General features: G+C 30.4%; 1 protein-coding gene across 5 annotated transcripts in view; it reads right to left on the bottom strand.

Annotated features, from left to right (window-relative positions):
* Window positions 1-12,549, bottom strand: part of Ndae1 (Na[+]-driven anion exchanger 1) — a 207,912-nt gene that overhangs the window by 156,791 nt on the left and 38,572 nt on the right. For 2 of the 5 annotated variants that reach the window (XM_072532893.1, XM_072532892.1), the window contains exon 1: window positions 6,793-6,975. The exons of 1 other annotated variant lie outside the window; for it this stretch is intronic. The gene's annotated coding sequence lies outside the window, so the exon portion shown is untranslated. Of the gene's footprint in view, window positions 1-6,792; window positions 6,978-12,549 lie in introns of those variants that run through there. 2 more of the 5 variants (XM_072532887.1, XM_072532891.1) reach the window with 2 other exon arrangements.

Here is a 12,549-nt window from a genome sequence, read left to right on the forward strand (position 1 = left end):
AAATTTTAATCTAGCAATGGGCTCTAGTTTATCTCCATTATTAGCCGATATATTTATGGAATATTTTGAAAAAAATATTTTAAATAAAATTTAAAATCCACAGTATGATGGAGATACGTAGATGATGTGCTCTCTATATGGCCTCATGAATTAGAGTGGTTGGATACATTCCATAAAAATATAAACAATAAAGAAGAATATTATTCTAAAGCTATTTTCTTGTAGCATGTTAAAGTAATTACTATTTAAATGGGACTAAGCCACAATTAAAGGTTAAAGTAAGTTGATTGACTTTTCAATTTACACTTCCGAATTGGAAATTTAAACATCAATACGTCTTTGACCTTTAATTGTGGCTTATTCCCATTTAAATAGTAATAAAGAAAAAATAACAACATTTACCATGGAAAAGGAATATAATAACACACCACCTTTCCTGGATGTTTTAATCTCAAAGAAGTATACTGGATATAAGATTTGCGACCGTATTATCCATTATAAGATAAATTATCGAAAAAAAAACCGAAGCAAAGTAGAAGTTTAACGTTGAAATCATATTGTATTTATAGATTTTAAAAAACCTACTACCGGTTCGACAAACACAAACAATTAGAAATTACGGAAAAAAACAACTGATTGAAGCAATTAGAAGTACAGAAAGACAAATATCACGATTGAAATAATCGAAACAAAACAAATCAATTAGGTAGTTATGTCATGAAACTTTAACTTACTCCACACATGCACATACATACACACACACACACACACACACATATATATATATATATATATATATATATATATATATATATATATATATATATATATATATATATATATATTTATATATATATATATATTTATACGTATATATATATATATATATATATTTATACGTATATATATATATACGTATATATATATATATATATATATATATATATATATATATATATATACGTAGACGGTTGCGTTTTTAATTTGAGCCTCTTACCATTCTCTAACACGTATTTCTAGGTCTACCCGTCATCAGAGAGACTTGTAAGAAGACAAACCAAATCAAAACGCACCGATAAGTATGCTAATAGCGACCTCTAGTGAAGGAAGATGAAGTAAAATGTCGATAGCAATTATAGTAAACTGTATACCCAAGCTTAATCAAGCCATTCAGAGCGATGCTGGAAATTTTTGTATTACACTATGCATCAACTATTTACCCATATAAATTACCATCATTTTTGTACTCATTTCGTCGTGTAAGGACGATAACAAAATTAAGATACGTAGACGGTTGCGTTTGGATTTAATTTCAGCCTGTTAGCACTTTCTAACACGTGTTTCTGGGTCTACTTGTCACCAGAGAGACTAGTAATTATTTTTCCTATAATTACCATACTAGTCAGTGCTTTTTGATTTGGTTTGAGCCACCTTACAAGTCTCACTGATGACGGGTAGACCCAGAAACACGTGTTAGAGAATGGAGAGGCTCAAATTAAATCCAAACGCAACTGTCTACGTATAGTTATTTTGTTATCGTCCTTGTTCGACGAAATGAGTACAAAAATGATGGTAATTTATATGGGTAAATAGTTGATGCATAGTGGAATATAAATATTCCCAGCATCGCTTTGAATGTCTTAATAAAGCTTGGTTATACAGTTTAATTTAATTGCTATCAACATTTCACTTCACATATACAGATCACGACATTGTTTTATTGACCATACAATACAATGGCAATCGCTATGACATGTTACACGTTTCCACCTCTATATTTATTTAACGGTAGGTACAAATTGTCGTAATTTTCACATTGGCATTACAAATTTCAAATCAAGTTCTGAAAGAATAAACAAATAATTAATAAAATGCTTATGACGTTGTATACCGCCAAAGTAACATGGTACTTTCAGGGCCATTCGATACGCGAAGTAATTGATTTATTTATTGTTGCCTTCGAAAATAGACCCTCACTAAGTGTTACAACAGTTAAAAATATCATTAAACATTTTCTAACTGTGGGATGTGTAAACAGTTGTATAAAGTGTCATAAAGGTAATGAACCACGTGTTAGACCTGTCGATGAGACGCATCAAAACAGGGATATTGATATTTGTGCTTTTGTGGAAGCTAGTGAACCCTGCAATAGTGTACAAATTGCTAGGAATGTTAAGGTTAATGCTCGAACTATCCAGCGAGTCCTCAAAAGGAATGGGTATTACTGTTTTAAGATACAACCAACACAAGAACTGTTTTCGGAAGATAACTTTAGGCGGATGGAGTTTTGTATATTTATGTTAAATAAATAGAATGAAAGTATACACTGTTTAAAAAATATTTTATTTTCTGACGAATCTTCGTTTTGTGATTACATAAAAAAACACAATCCATCCATTGCGTTGCAAAGTATTATTCTCGGAAAAATAAGCACCTCAGTGTTGCAGTGCGAACGCAGCATCTGCAAAAGTTAAATGTTAGGCGACCATAATTTCGGTCCATTTTGTATCGATGGAAACCTAAACGGGTCCAAATATTTACAATTTTTACAGAATGAGATCATTCCGGCAGTTCGACGCCTTCCCGTTAATTTTCAGGAGGTTTATTTCCAACAGCATGGGTGTTCGGCTCACAACTCTAGAGTAACTATTGACTTCCTCAATCAAACGTTTCCTGATAGACTAATAAGTACACATGATGCAGTTAAATGACCCGCTAGATCCTGTGACTTAGCGCCTAACGATTTCTTTTTTTGAGGTTTTTTTCAAAGAAAACATTTATAGGCATCAGTTCGAAAGGGCCACAAACCTAGTCGAATTAAGGGCACAAATACTTCATTTCTCTGCAAGCATTACAACAGCCCTACTCCAAAATATGAGGAGAAATCTATATGACAGATTTGGTTACTGTTTAGCACAAGGAGGTGGAATATTTCTGCTTTCCTAATTTTTATTTTTGGTTAGGTACATTTTACTAAGTTTTTAGGTTCTTAATTAGGTAGTATTTTTTATGTTTAAGAATTGAAAGAATTTTATTGTTTTTTTTTTATTTAAAAGTACAAACCATTCTTATTCTAATCATTTTTCTTCTTTTTTGTCTTATTGCTATAAGCTTTGTCCATAAAATTTGTACAATTTTCAGTGACAATAAAGCATATTACTTATTTACTTAATTATTTATTTGTATTGCTACTAAGGCTAAGAAAAACCAAAAAATTGGTTTTAGAGCATTATAATACATATACTCTAGAGATGGGATTGCAATAAATCTTAATTCCCCTGATCAACAAAACAATGCCGTTATCTGTATATTGTCATAAACGAAGCAGCTTTGATTTCTTGAACAAATTAGAAAAAAAAACAAATTTTTTTAAACCAATTAAGGTAAAGCAAGGCGTTTGACAAAGTAAACAGAAGAAAAATGATCCAAGACTTACAAAAGGGTATTATAGCAAATAAAATTATAAGAATGATGGAAATGACAATGCGAGATTCCCAAGTAAGAATAGAGACCAGAAGAGAAAGAACAGATATAATAAAAATTAAAAATAGAGTGAGACGCGCTCTCAATGGTATTATTTATTCTATCACTAGACTAGATAACAAAAAAGATGTCAAATGCAGGAACTATAAACAAGAGTACTAGTCAATAGAAGAAATGAAAGTGTAGATATAAAAAGAAAAATTCAAGCGGGAAATACAGCGTTTTATAGAAATAAAAAAATATTTAGAGATAAGAACATAAGCCAAACCACAAAAATAAAAATCTACAAAACGACCATAAGACCAATAGTAGTATATACTGCAGAAACATTTACATTAACAGCAAGAGAAAAAGAGCAATTGAAAGTTTTTGAGAGGAAAATTATCAGAAAAATACTGGGACCGAAGATAGAAAACGAAGAGGATGCAAGACAATGGATGCAATACATGAATGAATGGGTTAAGAGAACATATTTAGAGCAATAAAAGCACGAAGAATTAGATGGTATGGACACATTATGAGAAGAGAGAGAGAAGGTAGAGCAAATTAAGTAACTCCACTTACTCCACTCGTAGAAAACTTTTTTATCTTTGTCTTGTCTTCAGCTATAAGAATCAATAAGTTAAAAATGTGTGTAATGTAGAGGAAGTGCTGTAGCTTAATTTATTTATAACGCAAAAGTTGCACCTACTTTAAATCAATAAATAAGGAGTTGAAACATTTTTTTATTAAAATTTTTTAATATTGTTCTGAAGCTAGTTTCTTGTGACATTTTAAATTGATTACTACTTAAATGGGAATAAGCCACAATTAAAGGTTTAAGTACGTTTATTAACGTTTCAATTTCCATTTCGGAAATCGTTCTCAAAATACAAACATTAATAAATTAAACAAATTTTGTTTTTTTGTTACTTGGTGAAAAATTCTTCTAATAATTTAATTTTATCTGACTCATTTATATTAACAATTCAGATATGTATTATATATTTTAAAGTAGACGACTTTAAAATGATATTGCCAATATTGTTGAGTTGCGTTCCTGGGACGACTTTACTTGTAAGATAGTTCATTCGATTACATGAAATGAACTTTAACTTGATAAAAATCTGTCAGAAAAAATTATAGTATGTAATTCGTCTTTAAAAAGACAAACACATGCCATGATGACAGTAAAATTCTCCTGTTAGTGATTCCATAGTAAATTATTAGGGAAAAACCAGGAAAAAAAACGTCATAATACTATCCAGACGTGGTAAGTATTTGGTCGTACATTTAGTTTACTTTTAATTATCCTTTTAATACCTTCCTCTTTTAATATGGGTAACCTGATCCTACTACATTCTGCCGAGGAATTTGAGATACCAGCACAGCATTAAAACAAGAGCCAAAATTGCGTGTTCTAACGAAAATTCGTTCTTGGAAGAAAAACATTTGTTTTATTAAAAAATGATTATCCTTTATCGTTTATAAATAAAGAATTTTCAACAATTGACCGAATAGAACAGAACATGAACAGAAACAATTTTGAACGAGATCCTACAGCATGCACAAGGAATAATGCGAGGAAAATAACAATACCGTACATAAAAGGATTATTAGAAAAACTTAAAAGGATAGGAACTGAATTCAACATTTTAACAACATTCAAAACAACAAACACATTAAGATCTATTTTGTCTAAAACCAAACCTAACAATGAACAAGAAAGGACAAAGAATTGTATTTATAAAATACCTTGTGAATGCGATCAGCTTTATTTATTTAGGTGAAACATCGAGGCCGTTAAATGTTAGAATAAGTGAACATCAATCTTATATCAAAAATAGAGAATTTGATAGATCTCAAATATGTAAATACACGTGGGATAATGAACATAGGGTTCAATAGAATGATTCAAATATAGTCCTAAAAGAAACGGATGGTAAAAAAGAAAAATCAAAGAAGCGGCTCTAATTATGTTAAATGAGACCAATTGTGTCGCAAATTCCTCGGCAAAATGTAATAGGATCTGGTTACCCATATTAAAAAAGGAAGTTATTAAAAGAAAAATACCAGTTTTAGTAAGTCAGTAATATAATATAGAGGATATATCATTTATGTTCTTTAAATAACAAACATATTAAATCAGAATTTGGTGTTATTAAAAGTAAACTAAATGGACGACCAAATACTCACCTTGTCGGGATAGTATTATGAGGTTTTTTTCCTCGTTTTTCCCTTATAATTTACTATGGAATCACTAACAGGAGAATTTTAAGCACGAATTACATACTATGATTTTTTCTGACGGATATTCTTAAGTTAAAGTTGATTTCATGTAATCGAATAAACTATCTTACAAGTAAAGTCGTCCCAGGAACGCAACTCAACAATATTGGCAATATCATTTTAAAGTCGTCTACTTTAAAATGTATGTCTGAATTGTCAATATAAATGAGTCAGATAAAATTTAATTATCAGAAAATTTTTTCACCAAGTAACAAAAAAACAATATTTGTTTAATTTACTAATGTTTGTATTTTGAGAACGATTTCCGAAGTGGAAATTGAGACGTCAATAAACGTACTTTAACCTTTAATTGTAGCTTATTTCCATTTAAATAGTAATTACTTAAAAAAATTTATTTCTCCATAAATTGGATCTCTATATTTTTTCCAAAAAATGTTTTGGCACTTCAAAATGTATAAAGGTTTATTAAATTTTATATGCAATTAAACGTTTCTCAAATACGAATTGAACGGCCGAATCTTACAAAGTCGCTGTCGTTTTATAATTAGGAGTTACAAAATAGTAACAGTAAATATACTGATTTTTGCAAAAAAAAAACTTCAAATAGTTAGAAAAATTGACATTTTTTACAATCAATAATTAATTATGTATAAATTATTAAGTCAAATTTAATGTAGCATAGCTTAAATTAAAGCTTTTTATGTACTTTCATATTAGTTTACGGATTTTACTATAAAATGTTGATTTGATACAATAAAAATAAATATAATAAAAAACACTGTTTTTGCACATTGAAAGTGTAATATTAAATAATGTAATGTGTAATGTAAAAATATTATATGCAACAGTTTGGAGTGGCAAATACTTGTAGGTTACTTCAGGTATTGCCCATCAAACCCTGTGGTGGTTTTAAAAATTCAATAATTAATGACCAAAATCATTCATTTTTTGTCTCTACAGCTTGGACTAAAATGCCTATCATACATAAAACTATCAATTATATATTTGCAGAAACGAAAACAGTTGTTTTCAAAATATCGTTTTATTAAATCTAAACAAAATTAAGGAATGCCCTTTTACCTCCAAATTATGTAACAATATTTTCGTTATTATCAGTTAGGGTGAGCGACCGAGAGCGGCAACAATCAGTACCAAAACATACAACGCGTTATCACGTCAAGGTCCAGCACTGGCACTGCAACTGATATTAGGTATTTCTGAAAATGCATCCGATCGCGTGAACACAGAAAAGCGAACTGACGATAATAGAAGTGGAAACAGAATTTTTAGATAACAAGGTAATAGCTTTTATAAAACCATATGATTTGTTTAACAGTTTGCGGTAAAACCTCTGATGGTTACGATGAATATTAATGAAGTATGTTTTTCTGAATTGCGATTCACAATGTATCAGTTTATATTTAATTAGCATTTATTTTTACTGCAAGTCTAATACCGGTTTTAAGATTTTAAACCTATCATAGTAGTGTAATCTAAATTTGTTGAAAATACTTTTAGCATTTTTACATAGATTTTTTTCCCATGGCTATGTTCAACATCTGATATGTTAACCTTACACTGTTTACTGTTACCTTTTTTAGAAGATATGTTTATTATTATTTGTTATATAAATCCCATTTATTAGCACAAACAGGGTTTGCGTAGCTAGTTTTATTTTTTATATTTATATATACATAAATGTTATTTGAGGGGTGTAAAATCAAAGGCGGCAATTGTTTTGAGTTAGGGACGCCATCTGTTGCATTTTTTTATTATCTGTTAGACAAAACTATTTGTAAGAACCAAAAGCGGTCTTAACTTTATACAAATCGCAGTGAAAAGTTTATGTTGGGATTAAAAGCATCAATCTCCATAGCTGAGTGCGCGTATCAAACACGGCAATCTCCGCTGAGGCCAATAAGAAGCACGTAGCACACGCACGTTATCAACACATGGTTAGATTTGCCGTTACATCGTGCTATTATAATTTGTTTTAGTTTTAGGAGTCGTTACATTGCATTTGTGCTTTTTCTAAACTATATTTGTGTCTAAGAAATTAGTGTTATATACAAATAAGTTTTCATTTTTTATCATGGAAGTTAATGCGTCTTCTGTCACACCAACAAAGGCAAGGAAGCAAATAAGACAACCTGAAGAATGGAAGAAAAACGTAGCAAAACGTCTAAGGTGAGTACTTTTGTAAATGTTATGATTCCATTTCCAAGCCGTTGTTAAATTTTAATATTTTGTTTTTCGATTTTGTTAAAATTTGAACCCATTTCAGTACTTATGTTCATAATTATTTTTTGTTGTAGATATTCTGCGAAGAACATGCCAGAATACCCAACATGTGGTCACAATTCAAAAACATTTAAGTGCTGCTTGCTGAAAATGAACGATATACAGAAATGGTATAGCTTATTCTATGAGACCAAAGATAAAGTGACTCAAGATGCCTTTATTTTGAAATACTGCACTGTGAATCGTACTGTACAGTACTCTCCAGGTATTCTCTCCAAAGAAGAAATAGGTAAAATGTTTCATCCGTAAATTTTTAGCCAAGGAGAAAGTTCAGTGTGCCAAGCAGCTTTTTTCAACTTGCTAGGGATAACAAGAGGGAAATTTTAAATTCAATAAAAACAAGAAAATTAGAATATCTCGGACATATTACACGTGGAGAGAAATACACCTTGCTCCAACTGATTATGCAGGGAAAGAGTGGTACGGATGTACATCAAATGAACTTTTCAGAGCAGCCGTCTCTGTTATCGATCATTTTCATACCCTTGAATCTCCAAGCATTGCAAACAAAAACGGCAATCTCCAAACTAAAATATTATAAATTTTTTTTATATTTCAATTATATATTAAAATATTATAAAAAAAAAGGAAAAGAAATAATTTCTTAAGCTCTTCTTTCTGGACATCCAATCACAAACCAAATTTTATATCATTTTTGATCAATTTTATTGTTTTAATTTAATTTTGTTAGTTTCTACAGTTTTTTACGGTTTCCTAAAAAATTATGGAAGTGGGAGATTGCCGACTTTGATTTTACACCCCTCATTTGTGTATAATACATCTTTTCGCATACGAGTACTTGTAAGACGGTGTCCAAATTGTTACGTAAACTGTGCGGGGCGCAGGTAAATTGATTTGAAACATAATTAGAACTGGTTTACTATTTATAGTATAAAATATAATTTTACAAACAAAGTACTAAAATTAATTATCGTTTCAAGACAAACACCTGACATTTTTCACAGAGTGAGCAACACAAACAGTTTTTACCAGTAATGCCGGGATTTGTCAACCCCTTCTCTTCCAGTACCACAAACCCTTAATTTTAAAGAGGAAACAGACCATGAGTGGCACATCCTTAGACAGGTATTTTACTGTAGAAGTCAGAAATCAATGATTTTTCTTTTTATATTTGCAGAAATGCAGAACGCGTTAAAATTATTTCCAATTTTTTTTTAAATAGAAACTTCCAAGGACAATAGCGAAATTATTTAATCAACGTAATCAATATAAACAACTTCTTTAATACTGTTTTACAATTATTAGTTACATTACTATGAATTGTCACTGGACATATTGTATTGTATTGAAGATAAAAATAAAAAACCAACAACTCGGATTATATTGTAAATTTTCATTTTGTTTTAAAATTTCGCATTTTTGCGTATATTACATATATTTAATAAGATTAACATGGAGTATTTAAATATTTCAAAAATAAAAAAGAAAATTCGTATTGGGATTCGAACTCACATATACCAGCGTATGAACAAAACACGAAAAAAATTTCCCAATTACACATAATAGTAATGTATTTCAAATTTGACAGTTCTTGGTCATAGGTACATTCTCGAGAGGGAAAGGGTGAGAAAATATATCTTATGTCTCTCTCTTACCTATATCTTACATATTATGTAATGGTTTTGCCGATTCACTCCCGTAAAAATTTCCAACGTCGAAAGCGCGTATAGAAGTATAACTTCAAAAATTATTTTTGAGTGCTATTTTGCTTTTGCAAAAACCAGTTTTGCTGACCAGTTACGCTACTGCTACAGTACCGGACTAATTAAGGGTTAACTTCATATAATATTTTAGAACCTTTTTAGGCTTTTCTTTTACTTTGTAACCTAAACTCAGTGGTCTGGTTATTATTAAATAATTATTATACAGGGGGTACCTCGTCAAGATATTGTTCTATTTTACTTGCATTTATATAAATTAGGTACCTTAGGGAGTATTTGTTAATTATTTTTGTTATATTGGCCAAATAGTTAGTAATATACACTAATAACACTCTTCAAAATCTGTCTACATTTTCAAATTGCGCTTGTTTTGATATTTTGTAACTTTACAGAGGAAAATTTTGAAAAAAACAAAGGTATTTATTTTTGTATAAATATAACACCGATACGTAAAAATACAATCTGTTAATTTTTGTTAAGGTCATCCTCTTGAGCAATTGTAACAACGGTTTAGTAGGTAACTTTTAGTTACGACTAGTTTACATTAGGATAAAACGAATGTTTTAAAAATCACGTACAGTTTTGGATTTCTTCCAAAGTATTTGTCGACACACAATAATTATAGAATATTTTATCGGTTACCTAATTTGAATAAGATATTTTTTAAATGATATCTATAAATAAACACCAAAATTACAAAGAGAAAAAAATACTAGAATAAAATTAAACGTGTTGTTAAATATCGAGGCAAAATGGTGCCAATACATATATAATTATTTATTTTTAAATTATCTAGTAATTATTATTGCACTGACGTTCAATCTAAATTTAAAAATATTTTGACAGCAAGCGCGTAGTTGTTTAGACAAGCAGTGGCGTAACTATAGGATGGCCATCAAACAAAAAGACAAAAGAGGGAACCTAATCGTTATGAAAAGGAGATAAAAATTCATAAAAGTGGCCTCTGAATGTGGCGGAAATATCCGGAAATGCAAAGGCGCCAAATTTAAATTTTACGACACTTCACAATAATCATGCAGTGGTGTAGGTGTTCTAATTTATGTAATAGAATTAGTACCTACAAATTTAGAAATTTTAATATAATGATTGTTTTAATTAGGAAAATATTTCATGTTTATTTATAAGGTCATAAAACAGTAGCTATAAAATATTTTTTAGAATGTGTCTTAGACGAGAAAGTTTTAATTAAATAATAACGATAATAGTCTAAAATTTGACACAATTGTTAAAAACATTCAATATAAATAAGCTTTCATGTGATAGTAGGGACAAACAATAACATAACCCAATTAAATTTGATTTCTTAAACAAGGAAAGAATCTCTCTTTCCTTGTTTAATGTGGCCTCTCAAAATGACACTTCCCGTCTAACAATATTTTTGCCCCCACTACCTTTACATTCCCTCTTCTGTATTTTTGCTCAATGAGGATGGCAGAAGTGTCAAAATGCCTCAGGTCCCCGGTCTGAATGGGTCCCTGGCCTGAAGGGCCTATTCAAACCCCCACGTCTATAGAACATTTATAAAAAATACACATTTTTAAAATAAATGATCGAATATTGAAATTAATTCAAATAATCCTAGTAAGTTTTGACATTTATTTAAAAATGTGCCATTAAGCCATTAGCGCCCACCATTACTATATGGTAAGGTTAAACACATAATCTTTTAAAATTCTGCGGTACGCCTATCGAACTAGTCAGCCACATATTTTGAAAACTATCGTTTCTAGGGATACTTCAGTCACCCATAAAACGTAACGGATTCGTATTTTAGTCTTCTCTCAACCGTCGAGAGGTAATCATAATGTCAGTGTACTTTGAGTTTATAGAAAAAGATGAACGTCCGTTTTGTAAAAGTAATGTTTGATAGTCTTCTAGTAACTATATTTGCATATTAAAAAAAACTTATTCTTATAGTGCCGTGCACTTATAGTGCTTTGGCGAATTATCTTAAGGCCAGACGTCTGTCTTTTGCGGCATGCAAAAGATCGCCAGTGTTATTTATGCCTGTCCAGTTCTTTATTTTCTGTAGCCACGACATTTGTTTGCGACCTACTCCCCTCTTGCCTTCAATCTTTCCCTGGATGATTAGTTAAGGGATTGCATATTTTTTCCTCTCAGAATATGGTTGAGGTATCCAATTTTTCGTACCTTGATCAAATTGAGTAGTTCTCTCTCAGTATTTGCTTTTCTTAAAAAAAAACTAAATTTATTATATCCCAACTTATTATATATTGTTGTATTTTATCAACAATTAAATATAGCGAATTTGGTTGGTTATAATAGTCAAAGTATGCTGTTACCATATGGTTGCGGTGGGCGCTTACGGAGTCATTACCTTATTTTTTTTCAGCGGATTTTCGTTAGCAGAAGCGCTAGATATGGTTTACGGTAACGAGAAATTAGTCGAGCAAGTAAATATTTTTATAATACCGCCAGATGTTAATAGTGCTGATACAGACGAGAATTCTGCAAAGGAAAATGAAGCTGGATTCATAAATAACCTAACAGGTGCTTAGTTGTACAAATAATGGTATACCTGCATATTATAATTGTTTATTTTTACAGGCAGGCAGCTACGAGCGTAAGCAGAAATACAGCTTTCTAGCAATGAAAGGATCTGTACTGACAATGAAGAAGTGCAAACAGAGATAAGTATAACCAGTAATTTTTTCTTGGGTTTAAAATTTATTTTTATTACAGTCACGAGCAGTAGTGGAGACACACAAACGAGAAACTAGAGCATCGTTTCAACCATAGCAAAATAAAAGAAAAGATTTAATAATGAAAAAATGTGGGTGCAAAGAGAATTACAGGCTGCAAGTTTTTTGTG

The sequence above is a fragment of the Diabrotica undecimpunctata genome, chromosome 5 (assembly GCF_040954645.1).
Source record: "Diabrotica undecimpunctata isolate CICGRU chromosome 5, icDiaUnde3, whole genome shotgun sequence".
Lineage (NCBI taxonomy): Eukaryota > Metazoa > Arthropoda > Insecta > Coleoptera > Chrysomelidae > Diabrotica > Diabrotica undecimpunctata.